General features: G+C 33.8%; 16 non-coding genes across 16 annotated transcripts; 9 read left to right on the top strand and 7 right to left on the bottom strand.

Moving 5' to 3' along the window:
- Positions 1–520: 520 nt before the first annotated feature.
- TRNAQ-CUG (transfer RNA glutamine (anticodon CUG)) lies at positions 521–592 on the top strand. The gene has a single exon. It is a non-coding gene; the product is annotated as a tRNA-Gln (tRNA).
- An 826-nt stretch (positions 593–1418) lies between these two features.
- On the bottom strand, positions 1419–1490 carry TRNAQ-UUG (transfer RNA glutamine (anticodon UUG)). The gene has a single exon. It is a non-coding gene; the product is annotated as a tRNA-Gln (tRNA).
- A 1550-nt stretch (positions 1491–3040) lies between these two features.
- TRNAQ-CUG (transfer RNA glutamine (anticodon CUG)) lies at positions 3041–3112 on the top strand. The gene has a single exon. It is a non-coding gene; the product is annotated as a tRNA-Gln (tRNA).
- An 826-nt stretch (positions 3113–3938) lies between these two features.
- On the bottom strand, positions 3939–4010 carry TRNAQ-UUG (transfer RNA glutamine (anticodon UUG)). The gene has a single exon. It is a non-coding gene; the product is annotated as a tRNA-Gln (tRNA).
- A 1550-nt stretch (positions 4011–5560) lies between these two features.
- On the top strand, positions 5561–5632 carry TRNAQ-CUG (transfer RNA glutamine (anticodon CUG)). Its single transcript has one exon. It is a non-coding gene; the product is annotated as a tRNA-Gln (tRNA).
- Positions 5633–6458: 826 nt separating this feature from the next.
- TRNAQ-UUG (transfer RNA glutamine (anticodon UUG)) lies at positions 6459–6530 on the bottom strand. The gene has a single exon. It is a non-coding gene; the product is annotated as a tRNA-Gln (tRNA).
- A 1550-nt stretch (positions 6531–8080) lies between these two features.
- Positions 8081–8152, top strand: TRNAQ-CUG (transfer RNA glutamine (anticodon CUG)). Its single transcript has one exon. It is a non-coding gene; the product is annotated as a tRNA-Gln (tRNA).
- A 2447-nt stretch (positions 8153–10599) lies between these two features.
- On the top strand, positions 10600–10671 carry TRNAQ-CUG (transfer RNA glutamine (anticodon CUG)). Its single transcript has one exon. It is a non-coding gene; the product is annotated as a tRNA-Gln (tRNA).
- Positions 10672–11497: 826 nt separating this feature from the next.
- On the bottom strand, positions 11498–11569 carry TRNAQ-UUG (transfer RNA glutamine (anticodon UUG)). The gene has a single exon. It is a non-coding gene; the product is annotated as a tRNA-Gln (tRNA).
- A 1550-nt stretch (positions 11570–13119) lies between these two features.
- On the top strand, positions 13120–13191 carry TRNAQ-CUG (transfer RNA glutamine (anticodon CUG)). Its single transcript has one exon. It is a non-coding gene; the product is annotated as a tRNA-Gln (tRNA).
- Positions 13192–14017: 826 nt separating this feature from the next.
- On the bottom strand, positions 14018–14089 carry TRNAQ-UUG (transfer RNA glutamine (anticodon UUG)). Its single transcript has one exon. It is a non-coding gene; the product is annotated as a tRNA-Gln (tRNA).
- A 1550-nt stretch (positions 14090–15639) lies between these two features.
- Positions 15640–15711, top strand: TRNAQ-CUG (transfer RNA glutamine (anticodon CUG)). Its single transcript has one exon. It is a non-coding gene; the product is annotated as a tRNA-Gln (tRNA).
- Positions 15712–16537: 826 nt separating this feature from the next.
- On the bottom strand, positions 16538–16609 carry TRNAQ-UUG (transfer RNA glutamine (anticodon UUG)). The gene has a single exon. It is a non-coding gene; the product is annotated as a tRNA-Gln (tRNA).
- A 1550-nt stretch (positions 16610–18159) lies between these two features.
- TRNAQ-CUG (transfer RNA glutamine (anticodon CUG)) lies at positions 18160–18231 on the top strand. The gene has a single exon. It is a non-coding gene; the product is annotated as a tRNA-Gln (tRNA).
- An 826-nt stretch (positions 18232–19057) lies between these two features.
- On the bottom strand, positions 19058–19129 carry TRNAQ-UUG (transfer RNA glutamine (anticodon UUG)). Its single transcript has one exon. It is a non-coding gene; the product is annotated as a tRNA-Gln (tRNA).
- A 1550-nt stretch (positions 19130–20679) lies between these two features.
- TRNAQ-CUG (transfer RNA glutamine (anticodon CUG)) lies at positions 20680–20751 on the top strand. Its single transcript has one exon. It is a non-coding gene; the product is annotated as a tRNA-Gln (tRNA).
- The last annotated feature ends 2231 nt before the right edge of the window (positions 20752–22982 follow it).

Genomic DNA, 22982 nt, shown 5'->3' with positions numbered 1-22982 from the left:
TAGGAATGTGATGTAAACGTATTATAATGTTTGTATTTCTGTAACTTGTTCAAGCTGATGGACGTTTTGAAAGGAATCAATAATTGTCTCTTTCAACCTACTGGTGTTGGATTTGAGCTATCAATAAACAAAGGTGACAGAAATAGAAATGGTCAAGAGTAATAAAATAGTACCCCCAAGATTTGGACTGGTACCTTTGCATGCAAAGTCCAACGTGCCAATCATTGCTCTTTGGCGCATCCCATGTGAGAGACAAAGAAATGGGTGTATTAGTTTGGAAATGTAAAATGTTTTAATATGTTACAGTCAAAGATGATCATTATGATATAACTTGCCTATCCTGATAAACGTTTGCATATTTAACACTGTTAAGGAGAATGTATCTGAACAGAATCAAATCACATTATAGCTCTTTACACTATGAGCATTCAACAGAGATATCGTTTCATCAATGTAAGAAATGCCCCCGCACTAATGCGCTCTCTTTTGTCTCAATGGAAAAATGACTCGTGTATGGGAGGGTTCCATGGTGTAATGGTTAGCACTCTGGACTCTGAATCCCGCGATCCGAGTTCAAATCTCGGTGGGACCTGCTTGAATTATGAGATTTACTATTTCACCCATTTCTTAGAATTTGGTCTTGGAAAAACATAACGTCAATGTTTTATACTGATACTTATCAACGTATAAGTATGCATCTATTTATACATAGCTATATCCGTCTAGATAGCGATAAGACTATATAAAGAAATCAATTATTCATAAACATATGTATTGAAGCTGAAAACTAAAAACTGTTGTTTCCCATCCACAATTTAAACGTTAGGTTCATTTCCTCTCTCATCTATATGACCAGTAATGAGATAGTTAATTTTTGCTGATTTCTTATATGACAACATGCTTGACTTACACAGTGCATTTAATTGTGAATTTCTTTGAAAGAGAAATTCAGATTATTACCTTTGACACGTCTTTCGAAAGATTTTACTTTATGGTTATGGATTTACTTTAGAAAATCAGAGTGTAAATATATGTGTGTCTGAATTTCACGATTGTTATTCAAAACGTCATATCTTCTGTCCCCATAATACACAATTTGATTCCTCAAGTTTTGTTTTAATGAAGGATTTCCAATTAAAAAGTTCCATCTTCCCCTTATCAATAACAGTAAGATTTAAGAAAGTAATATCTTGCATCAGCCCCCTGTGATGAGTTTGAGAAAACAGAGTCAGCTCGCAAAATGTCTCATTATTTTGAGCCATTTAATTTCCATGTTTTCTAAAAGTTCTATCATTTGCTCACATCGAATAGACTTTCAGAATACAATCAATAAATTAATGTTTCACTCTACCCGTGTTAGATTTGTGATATTTATGAATACACTTGACAGAAAAAGATTTGATCAACAGTCATGAAAGTGGTCCCACCGAGATTTGAACTTGGATCCTTGGATTCAAAGTCCAAAGTGCTAACCATTACAACATGGAACCTCCCATGTGACAAGGGAGCAAATTGCTGCAGCAATGTGAACATTTCAAAGTTTTTAATGTTCTACAGTCAAAGACCAACAGAATGTTATTACTTTTCTATTCTGTTCAACTTTTGCATATTGAACTATGTTAGGGAAGGATGTTGCCCAGAGGACTCAAGTAACGCTATCACTCTGTTGAACAGTACTTTTTATGTGAGATACGATTTTGCAATAAAATATAAGATTCCCCCGTGAATGCAATCTCTTCTCTCAAAATGAAAAGCTCAACCTGGTACAGGTGGTTTGATGGTATCATGCTTAGCACTCTAGACTCTGAAAACCGGGATCTGAGTACAAATCACAGTGGGACTTATCTAAACTTTACGATTTTCTTTTTCCATTCAGTTCTTAGAATTATTAATTGGAAAAACATCTCATTTACTTATAAACTTGTACATATCCACTTTACACGTATGTATCTCCCTATATCTTGCTATATGTCTCTGTATATTTATAGGACAACATAAACACATACATTATAAAAATGCATATAATTAGTAGAGGTGAAAATAATGAAAAGTTGTTGCCTCTCCACATTTGAAACATGAGCTTCTTCTCCTTACTCTTCTATATGTCATGAAATTGAGATAGTCACTTTTTACTCAATTTTGATCTAACAATATAGTTGATTTATACAAAGCATATCATATGATTTGTGAATAATCTTAAAAGAGAAAATTAGATCAGTACCTGTGAGGCCTCCAAGCAAAAGCTTATGTTTCACGATTGCAGATCGACTGTTGAAAATCAGCATGAAAAACGTTTTATTTCACAATTTCCATACTAATATACAAAAACATTTGTACTATCTGAATGATACCGTCATTGTGGTTCTCTAGGTTTGATTTAAGAACACTTCTCTTTCAAAATGTGCTAAATTCGCCTTATCAATAGCGCAGAAAGCTTCAAAAAGGGATGCTGGGAATCAGGCCTCTGAAATGCATTTCAGAAAAACAGGATAGGATTTCTTAATGTCACACTATTTTGTGTAGGAATGTGATGTAAACGTATTATAATGTTTGTATTTCTGTAACTTGTTCAAGCTGATGGACGTTTTGAAAGGAATCAATAATTGTCTCTTTCAACCTACTGGTGTTGGATTTGAGCTATCAATAAACAAAGGTGACAGAAATAGAAATGGTCAAGAGTAATAAAATAGTACCCCCAAGATTTGGACTGGTACCTTTGCATGCAAAGTCCAACGTGCCAATCATTGCTCTTTGGCGCATCCCATGTGAGAGACAAAGAAATGGGTGTATTAGTTTGGAAATGTAAAATGTTTTAATATGTTACAGTCAAAGATGATCATTATGATATAACTTGCCTATCCTGATAAACGTTTGCATATTTAACACTGTTAAGGAGAATGTATCTGAACAGAATCAAATCACATTATAGCTCTTTACACTATGAGCATTCAACAGAGATATCGTTTCATCAATGTAAGAAATGCCCCCGCACTAATGCGCTCTCTTTTGTCTCAATGGAAAAATGACTCGTGTATGGGAGGGTTCCATGGTGTAATGGTTAGCACTCTGGACTCTGAATCCCGCGATCCGAGTTCAAATCTCGGTGGGACCTGCTTGAATTATGAGATTTACTATTTCACCCATTTCTTAGAATTTGGTCTTGGAAAAACATAACGTCAATGTTTTATACTGATACTTATCAACGTATAAGTATGCATCTATTTATACATAGCTATATCCGTCTAGATAGCGATAAGACTATATAAAGAAATCAATTATTCATAAACATATGTATTGAAGCTGAAAACTAAAAACTGTTGTTTCCCATCCACAATTTAAACGTTAGGTTCATTTCCTCTCTCATCTATATGACCAGTAATGAGATAGTTAATTTTTGCTGATTTCTTATATGACAACATGCTTGACTTACACAGTGCATTTAATTGTGAATTTCTTTGAAAGAGAAATTCAGATTATTACCTTTGACACGTCTTTCGAAAGATTTTACTTTATGGTTATGGATTTACTTTAGAAAATCAGAGTGTAAATATATGTGTGTCTGAATTTCACGATTGTTATTCAAAACGTCATATCTTCTGTCCCCATAATACACAATTTGATTCCTCAAGTTTTGTTTTAATGAAGGATTTCCAATTAAAAAGTTCCATCTTCCCCTTATCAATAACAGTAAGATTTAAGAAAGTAATATCTTGCATCAGCCCCCTGTGATGAGTTTGAGAAAACAGAGTCAGCTCGCAAAATGTCTCATTATTTTGAGCCATTTAATTTCCATGTTTTCTAAAAGTTCTATCATTTGCTCACATCGAATAGACTTTCAGAATACAATCAATAAATTAATGTTTCACTCTACCCGTGTTAGATTTGTGATATTTATGAATACACTTGACAGAAAAAGATTTGATCAACAGTCATGAAAGTGGTCCCACCGAGATTTGAACTTGGATCCTTGGATTCAAAGTCCAAAGTGCTAACCATTACAACATGGAACCTCCCATGTGACAAGGGAGCAAATTGCTGCAGCAATGTGAACATTTCAAAGTTTTTAATGTTCTACAGTCAAAGACCAACAGAATGTTATTACTTTTCTATTCTGTTCAACTTTTGCATATTGAACTATGTTAGGGAAGGATGTTGCCCAGAGGACTCAAGTAACGCTATCACTCTGTTGAACAGTACTTTTTATGTGAGATACGATTTTGCAATAAAATATAAGATTCCCCCGTGAATGCAATCTCTTCTCTCAAAATGAAAAGCTCAACCTGGTACAGGTGGTTTGATGGTATCATGCTTAGCACTCTAGACTCTGAAAACCGGGATCTGAGTACAAATCACAGTGGGACTTATCTAAACTTTACGATTTTCTTTTTCCATTCAGTTCTTAGAATTATTAATTGGAAAAACATCTCATTTACTTATAAACTTGTACATATCCACTTTACACGTATGTATCTCCCTATATCTTGCTATATGTCTCTGTATATTTATAGGACAACATAAACACATACATTATAAAAATGCATATAATTAGTAGAGGTGAAAATAATGAAAAGTTGTTGCCTCTCCACATTTGAAACATGAGCTTCTTCTCCTTACTCTTCTATATGTCATGAAATTGAGATAGTCACTTTTTACTCAATTTTGATCTAACAATATAGTTGATTTATACAAAGCATATCATATGATTTGTGAATAATCTTAAAAGAGAAAATTAGATCAGTACCTGTGAGGCCTCCAAGCAAAAGCTTATGTTTCACGATTGCAGATCGACTGTTGAAAATCAGCATGAAAAACGTTTTATTTCACAATTTCCATACTAATATACAAAAACATTTGTACTATCTGAATGATACCGTCATTGTGGTTCTCTAGGTTTGATTTAAGAACACTTCTCTTTCAAAATGTGCTAAATTCGCCTTATCAATAGCGCAGAAAGCTTCAAAAAGGGATGCTGGGAATCAGGCCTCTGAAATGCATTTCAGAAAAACAGGATAGGATTTCTTAATGTCACACTATTTTGTGTAGGAATGTGATGTAAACGTATTATAATGTTTGTATTTCTGTAACTTGTTCAAGCTGATGGACGTTTTGAAAGGAATCAATAATTGTCTCTTTCAACCTACTGGTGTTGGATTTGAGCTATCAATAAACAAAGGTGACAGAAATAGAAAAGGTCAAGAGTAATAAAATAGTACCCCCAAGATTTGGACTGGTACCTTTGCATGCAAAGTCCAACGTGCCAATCATTGCTCTTTGGCGCATCCCATGTGAGAGACAAAGAAATGGGTGTATTAGTTTGGAAATGTAAAATGTTTTAATATGTTACAGTCAAAGATGATCATTATGATATAACTTGCCTATCCTGATAAACGTTTGCATATTTAACACTGTTAAGGAGAATGTATCTGAACAGAATCAAATCACATTATAGCTCTTTACACTATGAGCATTCAACAGAGATATCGTTTCATCAATGTAAGAAATGCCCCCGCACTAATGCGCTCTCTTTTGTCTCAATGGAAAAATGACTCATGTATGGGAGGGTTCCATGGTGTAATGGTTAGCACTCTGGACTCTGAATCCCGCGATCCGAGTTCAAATCTCGGTGGGACCTGCTTGAATTATGAGATTTACTATTTCACCCATTTCTTAGAATTTGGTCTTGGAAAAACATAACGTCAATGTTTTATACTGATACTTATCAACGTATAAGTATGCATCTATTTATACATAGCTATATCCGTCTAGATAGCGATAAGACTATATAAAGAAATCAATTATTCATAAACATATGTATTGAAGCTGAAAACTAAAAACTGTTGTTTCCCATCCACAATTTAAACGTTAGGTTCATTTCCTCTCTCATCTATATGACCAGTAATGAGATAGTTAATTTTTGCTGATTTCTTATATGACAACATGCTTGACTTACACAGTGCATTTAATTGTGAATTTCTTTGAAAGAGAAATTCAGATTATTACCTTTGACACGTCTTTCAAAAGATTTTACTTCATGGTTATGGATTTACTTTAGAAAATCAGAGTGTAAATATATGTGTGTCTGAATTTCACGATTGTTATTCAAAACGTCATATCTTCTGTCCCCATAATACACAATTTGATTCCTCAAGTTTTGTTTTAATGAAGGATTTCCAATTAAAAAGTTCCATCTTCCCCTTATCAATAACAGTAAGATTTAAGAAAGTAATATCTTGCATCAGCCCCCTGTGATGAGTTTGAGAAAACAGAGTCAGCTCGCAAAATGTCTCATTATTTTGAGCCATTTAATTTCCATGTTTTCTAAAAGTTCTATCATTTGCTCACATCGAATAGACTTTCAGAATACAATCAATAAATTAATGTTTCACTCTACCCGTGTTAGATTTGTGATATTTATGAATACACTTGACAGAAAAAGATTTGATCAACAGTCATGAAAGTGGTCCCACCGAGATTTGAACACGGATCCTTGGATTCAAAGTCCAAAGTGCTAACCATTACACCATGGAATCTCCCATGTGACAAGGGAGCAAATTGCTGCAGCAATGTGAACATTTCAAAGTTTTTAATGTTCTACAGTCAAAGACCAACAGAATGTTATTACTTTTCTATTCTGTTCAACTTTTGCATATTGAACTATGTTAGGGAAGGATGTTGCCCAGAGGACTCAAGTAACGCTATCACTCTGTTGAACAGTACTTTTTATGTGAGATACGATTTTGCAATAAAATATAAGATTCCCCCGTGAATGCAATCTCTTCTCTCAAAATGAAAAGCTCAACCTGGTACAGGTGGTTTGATGGTATCATGCTTAGCACTCTAGACTCTGAAAACCGGGATCTGAGTACAAATCACAGTGGGACTTATCTAAACTTTACGATTTTCTTTTTCCATTCAGTTCTTAGAATTATTAATTGGAAAAACATCTCATTTACTTATAAACTTGTACATATCCACTTTACACGTATGTATCTCCCTATATCTTGCTATATGTCTCTGTATATTTATAGGACAACATAAACACATACATTATAAAAATGCATATAATTAGTAGAGGTGAAAATAATGAAAAGTTGTTGCCTCTCCACATTTGAAACATGAGCTTCTTCTCCTTACTCTTCTATATGTCATGAAATTGAGATAGTCACTTTTTACTCAATTTTGATCTAACAATATAGTTGATTTATACAAAGCATATCATATGATTTGTGAATAATCTTAAAAGAGAAAATTAGATCAGTACCTGTGAGGCCTCCAAGCAAAAGCTTATGTTTCACGATTGCAGATCGACTGTTGAAAATCAGCATGAAAAACGTTTTATTTCACAATTTCCATACTAATATACAAAAACATTTGTACTATCTGAATGATACCGTCATTGTGGTTCTCTAGGTTTGATTTAAGAACACTTCTCTTTCAAAATGTGCTAAATTCGCCTTATCAATAGCACAGAAAGCTTCAAAAAGGGATGCTGGGAATCAGGCCTCTGAAATGCATTTCAGAAAAACAGGATATGATTTCTTAATGTCACACTATTTTGTGTAGGAATGTGATGTAAACGTATTATAATGTTTGTATTTCTGTAACTTGTTCAAGCTGATGGACGTTTTGAAAGGAATCAATAATTGTCTCTTTCAACCTACTGGTGTTGGATTTGAGCTATCAATAAACAAAGGTGACAGAAATAGAAAAGGTCAAGAGTAATAAAATAGTACCCCCAAGATTTGGACTGGTACCTTTGCATGCAAAGTCCAACGTGCCAATCATTGCTCTTTGGCGCAGCCCATGTGAGAGACAAAGAAATGGGTGTATTAGTTTGGAAATGTAAAATGTTTTAATATGTTACAGTCAAAGATGATCATTATGATATAACTTGCCTATCCTGATAAACGTTTGCATATTTAACACTGTTAAGGAGAATGTATCTGAACAGAATCAAATCACATTATAGCTCTTTACACTATGAGCATTCAACAGAGATATCGTTTCATCAATGTAAGAAATGCCCCCGCACTAATGCGCTCTCTTTTGTCTCAATGGAAAAATGACTCATGTATGGGAGGGTTCCATGGTGTAATGGTTAGCACTCTGGACTCTGAATCCAGCGATCCGAGTTCAAATCTCGGTGGGACCTGCTTGAATTATGAGATTTACTATTTCACCCATTTCTTAGAATTTGGTCTTGGAAAAACATAACGTCAATGTTTTATACTGATACTTATCAACGTATAAGTATGCATCTATGTATACATAGCTATATCGTCTAGATAGCGATAAGACTATATAAAGAAATCAATTATTCATAAACATATGTATTGAAGCTGAAAACTAAAAACTGTTGTTTCCCATCCACAATTTAAACGTTAGGTTCATTTCCTCTCTCATCTATATGACCAGTAATGAGATAGTTAATTTTTGCTGATTTCTTATATGACAACATGCTTGACTTACACAGTGCATTTAATTGTGAATTTCTTTGAAAGAGAAATTCAGATTATTACCTTTGACACGTCTTTCGAAAGATTTTACTTTATGGTTATGGATTTACTTTAGAAAATCAGAGTGTAAATATATGTGTGTCTGAATTTCACGATTGTTATTCAAAACGTCATATCTTCTGTCCCCATAATACACAATTTGATTCCTCAAGTTTTGTTTTAATGAAGGATTTCCAATTAAAAAGTTCCATCTTCCCCTTATCAATAACAGTAAGATTTAAGAAAGTAATATCTTGCATCAGCCCCCTGTGATGAGTTTGAGAAAACAGAGTCAGCTCGCAAAATGTCTCATTATTTTGAGCCATTTAATTTCCATGTTTTCTAAAAGTTCTATCATTTGCTCACATCGAATAGACTTTCAGAATACAATCAATAAATTAATGTTTCACTCTACCCGTGTTAGATTTGTGATATTTATGAATACACTTGACAGAAAAAGATTTGATCAACAGTCATGAAAGTGGTCCCACCGAGATTTGAACACGGATCCTTGGATTCAAAGTCCAAAGTGCTAACCTTTACACCATGGAACTTCCCATGTGACAAGGGAGCAAATTGCTGCAGCAATGTGAACATTTCAAAGTTTTTAATGTTCTACAGTCAAAGACCAACAGAATGTTATTACTTTTCTATTCTGTTCAACTTTTGCATATTGAACTATGTTAGGGAAGGATGTTGCCCAGAGGATTCAAGTAACGCTATCACTCTGTTGAACAGTACTTTTTATGTGAGATACGATTTTGCAATAAAATATAAGATTAGCCCGTGAATGCAATCTCTTCTCTCAAAATGAAAAGCTCAACCTGGTACAGGTGGTTTGATGGTATCATGCTTAGCACTCTAGACTCTGAAAACCGGGATCTGAGTACAAATCACAGTGGGACTTATCTAAACTTTACGATTTTCTTTTTCCATTCAGTTCTTAGAATTATTAATTGGAAAAACATCTCATTTACTTATAAACTTGTACATATTCACTTTACACGTATGTATCTCCCTATATCTTGCTATATGTCTCTGTATATTTATAGGACAACATAAACACATACATTATAAAAATGCATATAATTAGTAGAGGTAAAAATAATGAAAAGTTGTTGCCTCTCCACATTTGAAACATGAGCTTCTTCTCCTTACTCTTCTATATGTCATGAAATTGAGATAGTCACTTTTTACTCAATTTTGATCTAACAATATAGTTGATTTATACAAAGCATATCATATGATTTGTGAATAATCTTAAAAGAGAAAATTAGATCAGTACCTGTGAGGCCTCCAAGCAAAAGCTTATGTTTCACGATTGCAGATCGACTGTTGAAAATCAGCATGAAAAACGTTTTATTTCACAATTTCCATACTAATATACAAAAACATTTGTACTATCTGAATGATACCGTCATTGTGGTTCTCTAGGTTTGATTTAAGAACACTTCTCTTTCAAAATGTGCTAAATTCGCCTTATCAATAGCGCAGAAAGCTTCAAAAAGGGATGCTGGGAATCAGGCCTCTGAAATGCATTTCAGAAAAACAGGATAGGATTTCTTAATGTCACACTATTTTGTGTAGGAATGTGATGTAAACGTATTATAATGTTTGTATTTCTGTAACTTGTTCAAGCTGATGGACGTTTTGAAAGGAATCAATAATTGTCTCTTTCAACCTACTGGTGTTGGATTTGAGCTATCAATAAACAAAGGTGACAGAAATAGAAAAGGTCAAGAGTAATAAAATAGTACCCCCAAGATTTGGACTGGTACCTTTGCATGCAAAGTCCAACGTGCCAATCATTGCTCTTTGGCGCATCCCATGTGAGAGACAAAGAAATGGGTGTATTAGTTTGGAAATGTAAAATGTTTTAATATGTTACAGTCAAAGATGATCATTATGATATAACTTGCCTATCCTGATAAACGTTTGCATATTTAACACTGTTAAGGAGAATGTATCTGAACAGAATCAAATCACATTATAGCTCTTTACACTATGAGCATTCAACAGAGATATCGTTTCATCAATGTAAGAAATGCCCCCGCACTAATGCGCTCTCTTTTGTCTCAATGGAAAAATTACTCATGTATGGGAGGGTTCCATGGTGTAATGGTTAGCACTCTGGACTCTGAATCCAGCGATCCGAGTTCAAATCTCGGTGGGACCTGCTTGAATTATGAGATTTACTATTTCACCCATTTCTTAGAATTTGGTCTTGGAAAAACATAACGTCAATGTTTTATACTGATACTTATCAACGTATAAGTATGCATCTATGTATACATAGCTATATCCGTCTAGATAGCGATAAGACTATATAAAGAAATCAATTATTCATAAACATATGTATTGAAGCTGAAAACTAAAAACTGTTGTTTCCCATCCACAATTTAAACGTTAGGTTCATTTCCTCTCTCATCTATATGACCAGTAATGAGATAGTTAATTTTTGCTGATTTCTTATATGACAACATGCTTGACTTACACAGTGCATTTAATTGTGAATTTCTTTGAAAGAGAAATTCAGATTATTACCTTTGACACGTCTTTCGAAAGATTTTACTTTATGGTTATGGATTTACTTTAGAAAATCAGAGTGTAAATATATGTGTGTCTGAATTTCACGATTGTTATTCAAAACGTCATATCTTCTGTCCCCATAATACACAATTTGATTCCTCAAGTTTTGTTTTAATGAAGGATTTCCAATTAAAAAGTTCCATCTTCCCCTTATCAATAACAGTAAGATTTAAGAAAGTAATATCTTGCATCAGCCCCCTGTGATGAGTTTGAGAAAACAGAGTCAGCTCGCAAAATGTCTCATTATTTTGAGCCATTTAATTTCCATGTTTTCTAAAAGTTCTATCATTTGCTCACATCGAATAGACTTTCAGAATACAATCAATAAATTAATGTTTCACTCTACCCGTGTTAGATTTGTGATATTTATGAATACACTTGACAGAAAAAGATTTGATCAACAGTCATGAAAGTGGTCCCACCGAGATTTGAACTCGGATCCTTGGATTCAAAGTCCAAAGTGCTAACCATTACAACATGGAACCTCCCATGTGACAAGGGAGCAAATTGCTGCAGCAATGTGAACATTTCAAAGTTTTTAATGTTCTACAGTCAAAGACCAACAGAATGTTATTACTTTTCTATTCTGTTCAACTTTTGCATATTGAACTATGTTAGGGAAGGATGTTGCCCAGAGGACTCAAGTAACGCTATCACTCTGTTGAACAGTACTTTTTATGTGAGATACGATTTTGCAATAAAATATAAGATTCCCCCGTGAATGCAATCTCTTCTCTCAAAATGAAAAGCTCAACCTGGTACAGGTGGTTTGATGGTATCATGCTTAGCACTCTAGACTCTGAAAACCGGGATCTGAGTACAAATCACAGTGGGACTTATCTAAACTTTACGATTTTCTTTTTCCATTCAGTTCTTAGAATTATTAATTGGAAAAACATCTCATTTACTTATAAACTTGTACATATCCACTTTACACGTATGTATCTCCCTATATCTTGCTATATGTCTCTGTATATTTATAGGACAACATAAACACATACATTATAAAAATGCATATAATTAGTAGAGGTGAAAATAATGAAAAGTTGTTGCCTCTCTACATTTGAAACATGAGCTTCTTCTCCTTACTCTTCTATATGTCATGAAATTGAGATAGTCACTTTTTACTCAATTTTGATCTAACAATATAGTTGATTTATACAAAGCATATCATATGATTTGTGAATAATCTTAAAAGAGAAAATTAGATCAGTACCTGTGAGGCCTCCAAGCAAAAGCTTATGTTTCACGATTGCAGATCGACTGTTGAAAATCAGCATGAAAAACGTTTTATTTCACAATTTCCATACTAATATACAAAAACATTTGTACTATCTGAATGATACCGTCATTGTGGTTCTCTAGGTTTGATTTAAGAACACTTCTCTTTCAAAATGTGCTAAATTCGCCTTATCAATAGCGCAGAAAGCTTCAAAAAGGGATGCTGGGAATCAGGCCTCTGAAATGCATTTCAGAAAAACAGGATAGGATTTCTTAATGTCACACTATTTTGTGTAGGAATGTGATGTAAACGTATTATAATGTTTGTATTTCTGTAACTTTTTCAAGCTGATGGACATTTTGAAAGGAATCAATAATTGTCTCTTTCAACCTACTGGTGTTGGATTTGAGCTATCAATAAACAAAGGTGACAGAAATAGAAAAGGTCAAGAGTAATAAAATAGTACCCCCAAGATTTGGACTGGTACCTTTGCATGCAAAGTCCAACGTGCCAATCATTGCTCTTTGGCGCATCCCATGTGAGAGACAAAGAAATGGGTGTATTAGTTTGGAAATGTAAAATGTTTTAATATGTTACAGTCAAAGATGATCATTATGATATAACTTGCCTATCCTGATAAACGTTTGCATATTTAACACTGTTAAGGAGAATGTATCTGAACAGAATCAAATCACATTATAGCTCTTTACACTATGAGCATTCAACAGAGATATCGTTTCATCAATGTAAGAAATGCCCCCGCACTAATGCGCTCTCTTTTGTCTCAATGGAAAAATTACTCATGTATGGGAGGGTTCCATGGTGTAATGGTTAGCACTCTGGACTCTGAATCCAGCGATCCGAGTTCAAATCTCGGTGGGACCTGCTTGAATTATGAGATTTACTATTTCACCCATTTCTTAGAATTTGGTCTTGGAAAAACATAACGTCAATGTTTTATACTGATACTTATCAACGTATAAGTATGCATCTATGTATACATAGCTATATCCGTCTAGATAGCGATAAGACTATATAAAGAAATCAATTATTCATAAACATATGTATTGAAGCTGAAAACTAAAAACTGTTGTTTCCCATCCACAATTTAAACGTTAGGTTCATTTCCTCTCTCATCTATATGACCAGTAATGAGATAGTTAATTTTTGCTGATTTCTTATATGACAACATGCTTGACTTACACAGTGCATTTAATTGTGAATTTCTTTGAAAGAGAAATTCAGATTATTACCTTTGACACGTCTTTCGAAAGATTTTACTTTATGGTTATGGATTTACTTTAGAAAATCAGAGTGTAAATATATGTGTGTCTGAATTTCACGATTGTTATTCAAAACGTCATATCTTCTGTCCCCATAATACACAATTTGATTCCTCAAGTTTTGTTTTAATGAAGGATTTCCAATTAAAAAGTTCCATCTTCCCCTTATCAATAACAGTAAGATTTAAGAAAGTAATATCTTGCATCAGCCCCCTGTGATGAGTTTGAGAAAACAGAGTCAGCTCGCAAAATGTCTCATTATTTTGAGCCATTTAATTTCCATGTTTTCTAAAAGTTCTATCATTTGCTCACATCGAATAGACTTTCAGAATACAATCAATAAATTAATGTTTCACTCTACCCGTGTTAGATTTGTGATATTTATGAATACACTTGACAGAAAAAGATTTGATCAACAGTCATGAAAGTGGTCCCACCGAGATTTGAACTCGGATCCTTGGATTCAAAGTCCAAAGTGCTAACCATTACAACATGGAACCTCCCATGTGACAAGGGAGCAAATTGCTGCAGCAATGTGAACATTTCAAAGTTTTTAATGTTCTACAGTCAAAGACCAACAGAATGTTATTACTTTTCTATTCTGTTCAACTTTTGCATATTGAACTATGTTAGGGAAGGATGTTGCCCAGAGGACTCAAGTAACGCTATCACTCTGTTGAACAGTACTTTTTATGTGAGATACGATTTTGCAATAAAATATAAGATTCCCCCGTGAATGCAATCTCTTCTCTCAAAATGAAAAGCTCAACCTGGTACAGGTGGTTTGATGGTATCATGCTTAGCACTCTAGACTCTGAAAACCGGGATCTGAGTACAAATCACAGTGGGACTTATCTAAACTTTACGATTTTCTTTTTCCATTCAGTTCTTAGAATTATTAATTGGAAAAACATCTCATTTACTTATAAACTTGTACATATCCACTTTACACGTATGTATCTCCCTATATCTTGCTATATGTCTCTGTATATTTATAGGACAACATAAACACATACATTATAAAAATGCATATAATTAGTAGAGGTGAAAATAATGAAAAGTTGTTGCCTCTCTACATTTGAAACATGAGCTTCTTCTCCTTACTCTTCTATATGTCATGAAATTGAGATAGTCACTTTTTACTCAATTTTGATCTAACAATATAGTTGATTTATACAAAGCATATCATATGATTTGTGAATAATCTTAAAAGAGAAAATTAGATCAGTACCTGTGAGGCCTCCAAGCAAAAGCTTATGTTTCACGATTGCAGATCGACTGTTGAAAATCAGCATGAAAAACGTTTTATTTCACAATTTCCATACTAATATACAAAAACATTTGTACTATCTGAATGATACCGTCATTGTGGTTCTCTAGGTTTGATTTAAGAACACTTCTCTTTCAAAATGTGCTAAATTCGCCTTATCAATAGCGCAGAAAGCTTCAAAAAGGGATGCTGGGAATCAGGCCTCTGAAATGCATTTCAGAAAAACAGGATAGGATTTCTTAATGTCACACTATTTTGTGTAGGAATGTGATGTAAACGTATTATAATGTTTGTATTTCTGTAACTTTTTCAAGCTGATGGACATTTTGAAAGGAATCAATAATTGTCTCTTTCAACCTACTGGTGTTGGATTTGAGCTATCAATAAACAAAGGTGACAGAAATAGAAAAGGTCAAGAGTAATAAAATAGTACCCCCAAGATTTGGACTGGTACCTTTGCATGCAAAGTCCAACGTGCCAATCATTGCTCTTTGGCGCATCCCATGTGAGAGACAAAGAAATGGGTGTATTAGTTTGGAAATGTAAAATGTTTTAATATGTTACAGTCAAAGATGATCATTATGATATAACTTGCCTATCCTGATAAACGTTTGCATATTTAACACTGTTAAGGAGAATGTATCTGAACAGAATCAAATCACATTATAGCTCTTTACACTATGAGCATTCAACAGAGATATCGTTTCATCAATGTAAGAAATGCCCCCGCACTAATGCGCTCTCTTTTGTCTCAATGGAAAAATTACTCATGTATGGGAGGGTTCCATGGTGTAATGGTTAGCACTCTGGACTCTGAATCCAGCGATCCGAGTTCAAATCTCGGTGGGACCTGCTTGAATTATGAGATTTACTATTTCACCCATTTCTTAGAATTTGGTCTTGGAAAAACATAACGTCAATGTTTTATACTGATACTTATCAACGTATAAGTATGCATCTATGTATACATAGCTATATCCGTCTAGATAGCGATAAGACTATATAAAGAAATCAATTATTCATAAACATATGTATTGAAGCTGAAAACTAAAAACTGTTGTTTCCCATCCACAATTTAAACGTTAGGTTCATTTCCTCTCTCATCTATATGACCAGTAATGAGATAGTTAATTTTTGCTGATTTCTTATATGACAACATGCTTGACTTACACAGTGCATTTAATTGTGAATTTCTTTGAAAGAGAAATTCAGATTATTACCTTTGACACGTCTTTCGAAAGATTTTACTTTATGGTTATGGATTTACTTTAGAAAATCAGAGTGTAAATATATGTGTGTCTGAATTTCACGATTGTTATTCAAAACGTCATATCTTCTGTCCCCATAATACACAATTTGATTCCTCAAGTTTTGTTTTAATGAAGGATTTCCAATTAAAAAGTTCCATCTTCCCCTTATCAATAACAGTAAGATTTAAGAAAGTAATATCTTGCATCAGCCCCCTGTGATGAGTTTGAGAAAACAGAGTCAGCTCGCAAAATGTCTCATTATTTTGAGCCATTTAATTTCCATGTTTTCTAAAAGTTCTATCATTTGCTCACATCGAATAGACTTTCAGAATACAATCAATAAATTAATGTTTCACTCTACCCGTGTTAGATTTGTGATATTTATGAATACACTTGACAGAAAAAGATTTGATCAACAGTCATGAAAGTGGTCCCACCGAGATTTGAACTCGGATCCTTGGATTCAAAGTCCAAAGTGCTAACCATTACAACATGGAACCTCCCATGTGACAAGGGAGCAAATTGCTGCAGCAATGTGAACATTTCAAAGTTTTTAATGTTCTACAGTCAAAGACCAACAGAATGTTATTACTTTTCTATTCTGTTCAACTTTTGCATATTGAACTATGTTAGGGAAGGATGTTGCCCAGAGGACTCAAGTAACGCTATCACTCTGTTGAACAGTACTTTTTATGTGAGATACGATTTTGCAATAAAATATAAGATTCCCCCGTGAATGCAATCTCTTCTCTCAAAATGAAAAGCTCAACCTGGTACAGGTGGTTTGATGGTATCATGCTTAGCACTCTAGACTCTGAAAACCGGGATCTGAGTACAAATCACAGTGGGACTTATCTAAACTTTACGATTTTCTTTTTCCATTCAGTTCTTAGAATTATTAATTGGAAAAACATCTCATTTATTTATAAACTTGTACATATCCACTTTACACGTATGTATCTCCCTATATCTTGCTATATGTCTCTGTATATTTATAGGACAACATAAACACATACATTATAAAAATGCATATAATTAGTAGAGGTGAAAATAATGAAAAGTTGTTGCCTCTCCACATTTGAAACATGAGCTTCTTCTCCTTACTCTTCTATATGTCATGAAATTGAGATAGTCACTTTTTACTCAATTTTGATCTAACAATATAGTTGATTTATACAAAGCATATCATATGATTTGTGAATAATCTTAAAAGAGAAAATTAGATCAGTACCTGTGAGGCCTCCAAGCAAAAGCTTATGTTTCACGATTGCAGATCGACTGTTGAAAATCAGCATGAAAAACGTTTTATTTCACAATTTCCATACTAATATACAAAAACATTTGTACTATCTGAATGATACCGTCATTGTGGTTCTCTAGGTTTGATTTAAGAACACTTCTCTTTCAAAATGTGCTAAATTCGCCTTATCAATAGCGCAGAAAGCTTCAAAAAGGGATGCTGGGAATCAGGCCTCTGAAATGCATTTCAGAAAAACAGGATAGGATTTCTTAATGTCACACTATTTTGTGTAGGAATGTGATGTAAACGTATTATAATGTTTGTATTTCTGTAACTTTTTCAAGCTGATGGACGTTTTGAAAGGAATCAATAATTGTCTCTTTCAACCTACTGGTGTTGGATTTGAGCTATCAATAAACAAAGGTGACAGAAATAGAAAAGGTCAAGAGTAATAAAATAGTACCCCCAAGATTTGGACTGGTACCTTTGCATGCAAAGTCCAACGTGCCAATCATTGCTCTTTGGCGCATCCCATGTGAGAGACAAAGAAATGGGTGTATTAGTTTGGAAATGTAAAATGTTTTAATATGTTACAGTCAAAGATGATCATTATGATATAACTTGCCTATCCTGATAAACGTTTGCATATTTAACACTGTTAAGGAGAATGTATCTGAACAGAATCAAATCACATTATAGCTCTTTACACTATGAGCATTCAACAGAGATATCGTTTCATCAATGTAAGAAATGCCCCCGCACTAATGCGCTCTCTTTTGTCTCAATGGAAAAATTACTCATGTATGGGAGGGTTCCATGGTGTAATGGTTAGCACTCTGGACTCTGAATCCAGCGATCCGAGTTCAAATCTCGGTGGGACCTGCTTGAATTATGAGATTTACTATTTCACCCATTTCTTAGAATTTGGTCTTGGAAAAACATAACGTCAATGTTTTATACTGATACTTATCAACGTATAAGTATGCATCTATGTATACATAGCTATATCCGTCTAGATAGCGATAAGACTATATAAAGAAATCAATTATTCATAAACATATGTATTGAAGCTGAAAACTAAAAACTGTTGTTTCCCATCCACAATTTAAACGTTAGGTTCATTTCCTCTCTCATCTATATGACCAGTAATGAGATAGTTAATTTTTGCTGATTTCTTATATGACAACATGCTTGACTTACACAGTGCATTTAATTGTGAATTTCTTTGAAAGAGAAATTCAGATTATTACCTTTGACACGTCTTTCGAAAGATTTTACTTTATGGTTATGGATTTACTTTAGAAAATCAGAGTGTAAATATATGTGTGTCTGAATTTCACGATTGTTATTCAAAACGTCATATCTTCTGTCCCCATAATACACAATTTGATTCCTCAAGTTTTGTTTTAATGAAGGATTTCCAATTAAAAAGTTCCATCTTCCCCTTATCAATAACAGTAAGATTTAAGAAAGTAATATCTTGCATCAGCCCCCTGTGATGAGTTTGAGAAAACAGAGTCAGCTCGCAAAATGTCTCATTATTTTGAGCCATTTAATTTCCATGTTTTCTAAAAGTTCTATCATTTGCTCACATCGAATAGACTTTCAGAATACAATCAATAAATTAATGTTTCACTCTACCCGTGTTAGATTTGTGATATTTATGAATACACTTGACAGAAAAAGATTTGATCAACAGTCATGAAAGTGGTCCCACCGAGATTTGAACACGGATCCTTGGATTCAAAGTCCAAAGTGCTAACCATTACACCATGGAATCTCCCATGTGACAAGGGAGCACATTGCTGCAGCAATGTGAACATTTCAAAGTTTTTAATGTTCTACAGTCAAAGACCAACAGAATGTTATTACTTTTCTATTCTGTTCAACTTTTGCATATTGAACTATGTTAGGGAAGGATGTTGCCCAGAGGACTCAAGTAACGCTATCACTCTGTTGAACAGTACTTTTTATGTGAGATACGATTTTGCAATAAAATATAAGATTCCCCCGTGAATGCAATCTCTTCTCTCAAAATGAAAAGCTCAACCTGGTACAGGTGGTTTGATGGTATCATGCTTAGCACTCTAGACTCTGAAAACCGGGATCTGAGTACAAATCACAGTGGGACTTATCTAAACTTTACGATTTTCTTTTTCCATTCAGTTCTTAGAATTATTAATTGGAAAAACATCTCATTTACTTATAAACTTGTACATATCCACTTTACACGTATGTATCTCCCTATATCTTGCTATATGTCTCTGTATATTTATAGGACAACATAAACACATACATTATAAAAATGCATATAATTAGTAGAGGTGAAAATAATGAAAAGTTGTTGCCTCTCCACATTTGAAACATGAGCTTCTTCTCCTTACTCTTCTATATGTCATGAAATTGAGATAGTCACTTTTTACTCAATTTTGATCTAACAATATAGTTGATTTATACAAAGCATATCATATGATTTGTGAATAATCTTAAAAGAGAAAATTAGATCAGTACCTGTGAGGCCTCCAAGCAAAAGCTTATGTTTCACGATTGCAGATCGACTGTTGAAAATCAGCATGAAAAACGTTTTATTTCACAATTTCCATACTAATATACAAAAACATTTGTACTATCTGAATGATACCGTCATTGTGGTTCTCTAGGTTTGATTTAAGAACACTTCTCTTTCAAAATGTGCTAAATTCGCCTTATCAATAGCACAGAAAGCTTCAAAAAGGGATGCTGGGAATCAGGCCTCTGAAATGCATTTCAGAAAAACAGGATATGATTTCTTAATGTCACACTATTTTGTGTAGGAATGTGATGTAAACGTATTATAATGTTTGTATTTCTGTAACTTGTTCAAGCTGATGGACGTTTTGAAAGGAATCAATAATTGTCTCTTTCAACCTACTGGTGTTGGATTTGAGCTATCAATAAACAAAGGTGACAGAAATAGAAAAGGTCAAGAGTAATAAAATAGTACCCCCAAGATTTGGACTGGTACCTTTGCATGCAAAGTCCAACGTGCCAATCATTGCTCTTTGGCGCAGCCCATGTGAGAGACAAAGAAATGGGTGTATTAGTTTGGAAATGTAAAATGTTTTAATATGTTACAGTCAAAGATGATCATTATGATATAACTTGCCTATCCTGATAAACGTTTGCATATTTAACACTGTTAAGGAGAATGTATCTGAACAGAATCAAATCACATTATAGCTCTTTACACTATGAGCATTCAACAGAGATATCGTTTCATCAATGTAAGAAATGCCCCCGCACTAATGCGCTCTCTTTTGTCTCAATGGAAAAATGACTCATGTATGGGAGGGTTCCATGGTGTAATGGTTAGCACTCTGGACTCTGAATCCAGCGATCCGAGTTCAAATCTCGGTGGGACCTGCTTGAATTATGAGATTTACTATTTCACCCATTTCTTAGAATTTGGTCTTGGAAAAACATAACGTCAATGTTTTATACTGATACTTATCAACGTATAAGTATGCATCTATGTATACATAGCTATATCGTCTAGATAGCGATAAGACTATATAAAGAAATCAATTATTCATAAACATATGTATTGAAGCTGAAAACTAAAAACTGTTGTTTCCCATCCACAATTTAAACGTTAGGTTCATTTCCTCTCTCATCTATATGACCAGTAATGAGATAGTTAATTTTTGCTGATTTCTTATATGACAACATGCTTGACTTACACAGTGCATTTAATTGTGAATTTCTTTGAAAGAGAAATTCAGATTATTACCTTTGACACGTCTTTCGAAAGATTTTACTTTATGGTTATGGATTTACTTTAGAAAATCAGAGTGTAAATATATGTGTGTCTGAATTTCACGATTGTTATTCAAAACGTCATATCTTCTGTCCCCATAATACACAATTTGATTCCTCAAGTTTTGTTTTAATGAAGGATTTCCAATTAAAAAGTTCCATCTTCCCCTTATCAATAACAGTAAGATTTAAGAAAGTAATATCTTGCATCAGCCCCCTGTGATGAGTTTGAGAAAACAGAGTCAGCTCGCAAAATGTCTCATTATTTTGAGCCATTTAATTTCCATGTTTTCTAAAAGTTCTATCATTTGCTCACATCGAATAGACTTTCAGAATACAATCAATAAATTAATGTTTCACTCTACCCGTGTTAGATTTGTGATATTTATGAATACACTTGACAGAAAAAGATTTGATCAACAGTCATGAAAGTGGTCCCACCGAGATTTGAACACGGATCCTTGGATTCAAAGTCCAAAGTGCTAACCTTTACACCATGGAACTTCCCATGTGACAAGGGAGCAAATTGCTGCAGCAATGTGAACATTTCAAAGTTTTTAATGTTCTACAGTCAAAGACCAACAGAATGTTATTACTTTTCTATTCTGTTCAACTTTTGCATATTGAACTATGTTAGGGAAGGATGTTGCCCAGAGGATTCAAGTAACGCTATCACTCTGTTGAACAGTACTTTTTATGTGAGATACGATTTTGCAATAAAATATAAGATTAGCCCGTGAATGCAATCTCTTCTCTCAAAATGAAAAGCTCAACCTGGTACAGGTGGTTTGATGGTATCATGCTTAGCACTCTAGACTCTGAAAACCGGGATCTGAGTACAAATCACAGTGGGACTTATCTAAACTTTACGATTTTCTTTTTCCATTCAGTTCTTAGAATTATTAATTGGAAAAACATCTCATTTACTTATAAACTTGTACATATTCACTTTACACGTATGTATCTCCCTATATCTTGCTATATGTCTCTGTATATTTATAGGACAACATAAACACATACATTATAAAAATGCATATAATTAGTAGAGGTAAAAATAATGAAAAGTTGTTGCCTCTCCACATTTGAAACATGAGCTTCTTCTCCTTACTCTTCTATATGTCATGAAATTGAGATAGTCACTTTTTACTCAATTTTGATCTAACAATATAGTTGATTTATACAAAGCATATCATATGATTTGTGAATAATCTTAAAAGAGAAAATTAGATCAGTACCTGTGAGGCCTCCAAGCAAAAGCTTATGTTTCACGATTGCAGATCGACTGTTGAAAATCAGCATGAAAAACGTTTTATTTCACAATTTCCATACTAATATACAAAAACATTTGTACTATCTGAATGATACCGTCATTGTGGTTCTCTAGGTTTGATTTAAGAACACATCTCTTTCAAAATGTGCTAAATTCGCCTTATCAATAGCGCAGAAAGCTTCAAAAAGGGATGCTGGGAATCAGGCCTCTGAAATGCATTTCAGAAAAACAGGATAGGATTTCTTAATGTCACACTATTTTGTGTAGGAATGTGATGTAAACGTATTATAATGTTTGTATTTCTGTAACTTGTTCAAGCTGATGGACGTTTTGAAAGGAATCAATAATTGTCTCTTTCAACCTACTGGTGTTGGATTTGAGCTATCAATAAACAAAGGTGACAGAAATAGAAAAGGTCAAGAGTAATAAAATAGTACCCCCAAGATTTGGACTGGTACCTTTGCATGCAAAGTCCAACGTGCCAATCATTGCTCTTTGGCGCATCCCATGTGAGAGACAAAGAAATGGGTGTATTAGTTTGGAAATGTAAAATGTTTTAATATGTTAC

The sequence above is a fragment of the Lissotriton helveticus genome, chromosome 4_1, assembly GCF_964261635.1.
Source record: "Lissotriton helveticus chromosome 4_1, aLisHel1.1, whole genome shotgun sequence".
NCBI lineage: Eukaryota > Metazoa > Chordata > Amphibia > Caudata > Salamandridae > Lissotriton > Lissotriton helveticus.
The sequence above is the reverse complement of the archived record's forward strand: the minus strand, read 5'-3'. Positions and strand labels throughout refer to the sequence as shown.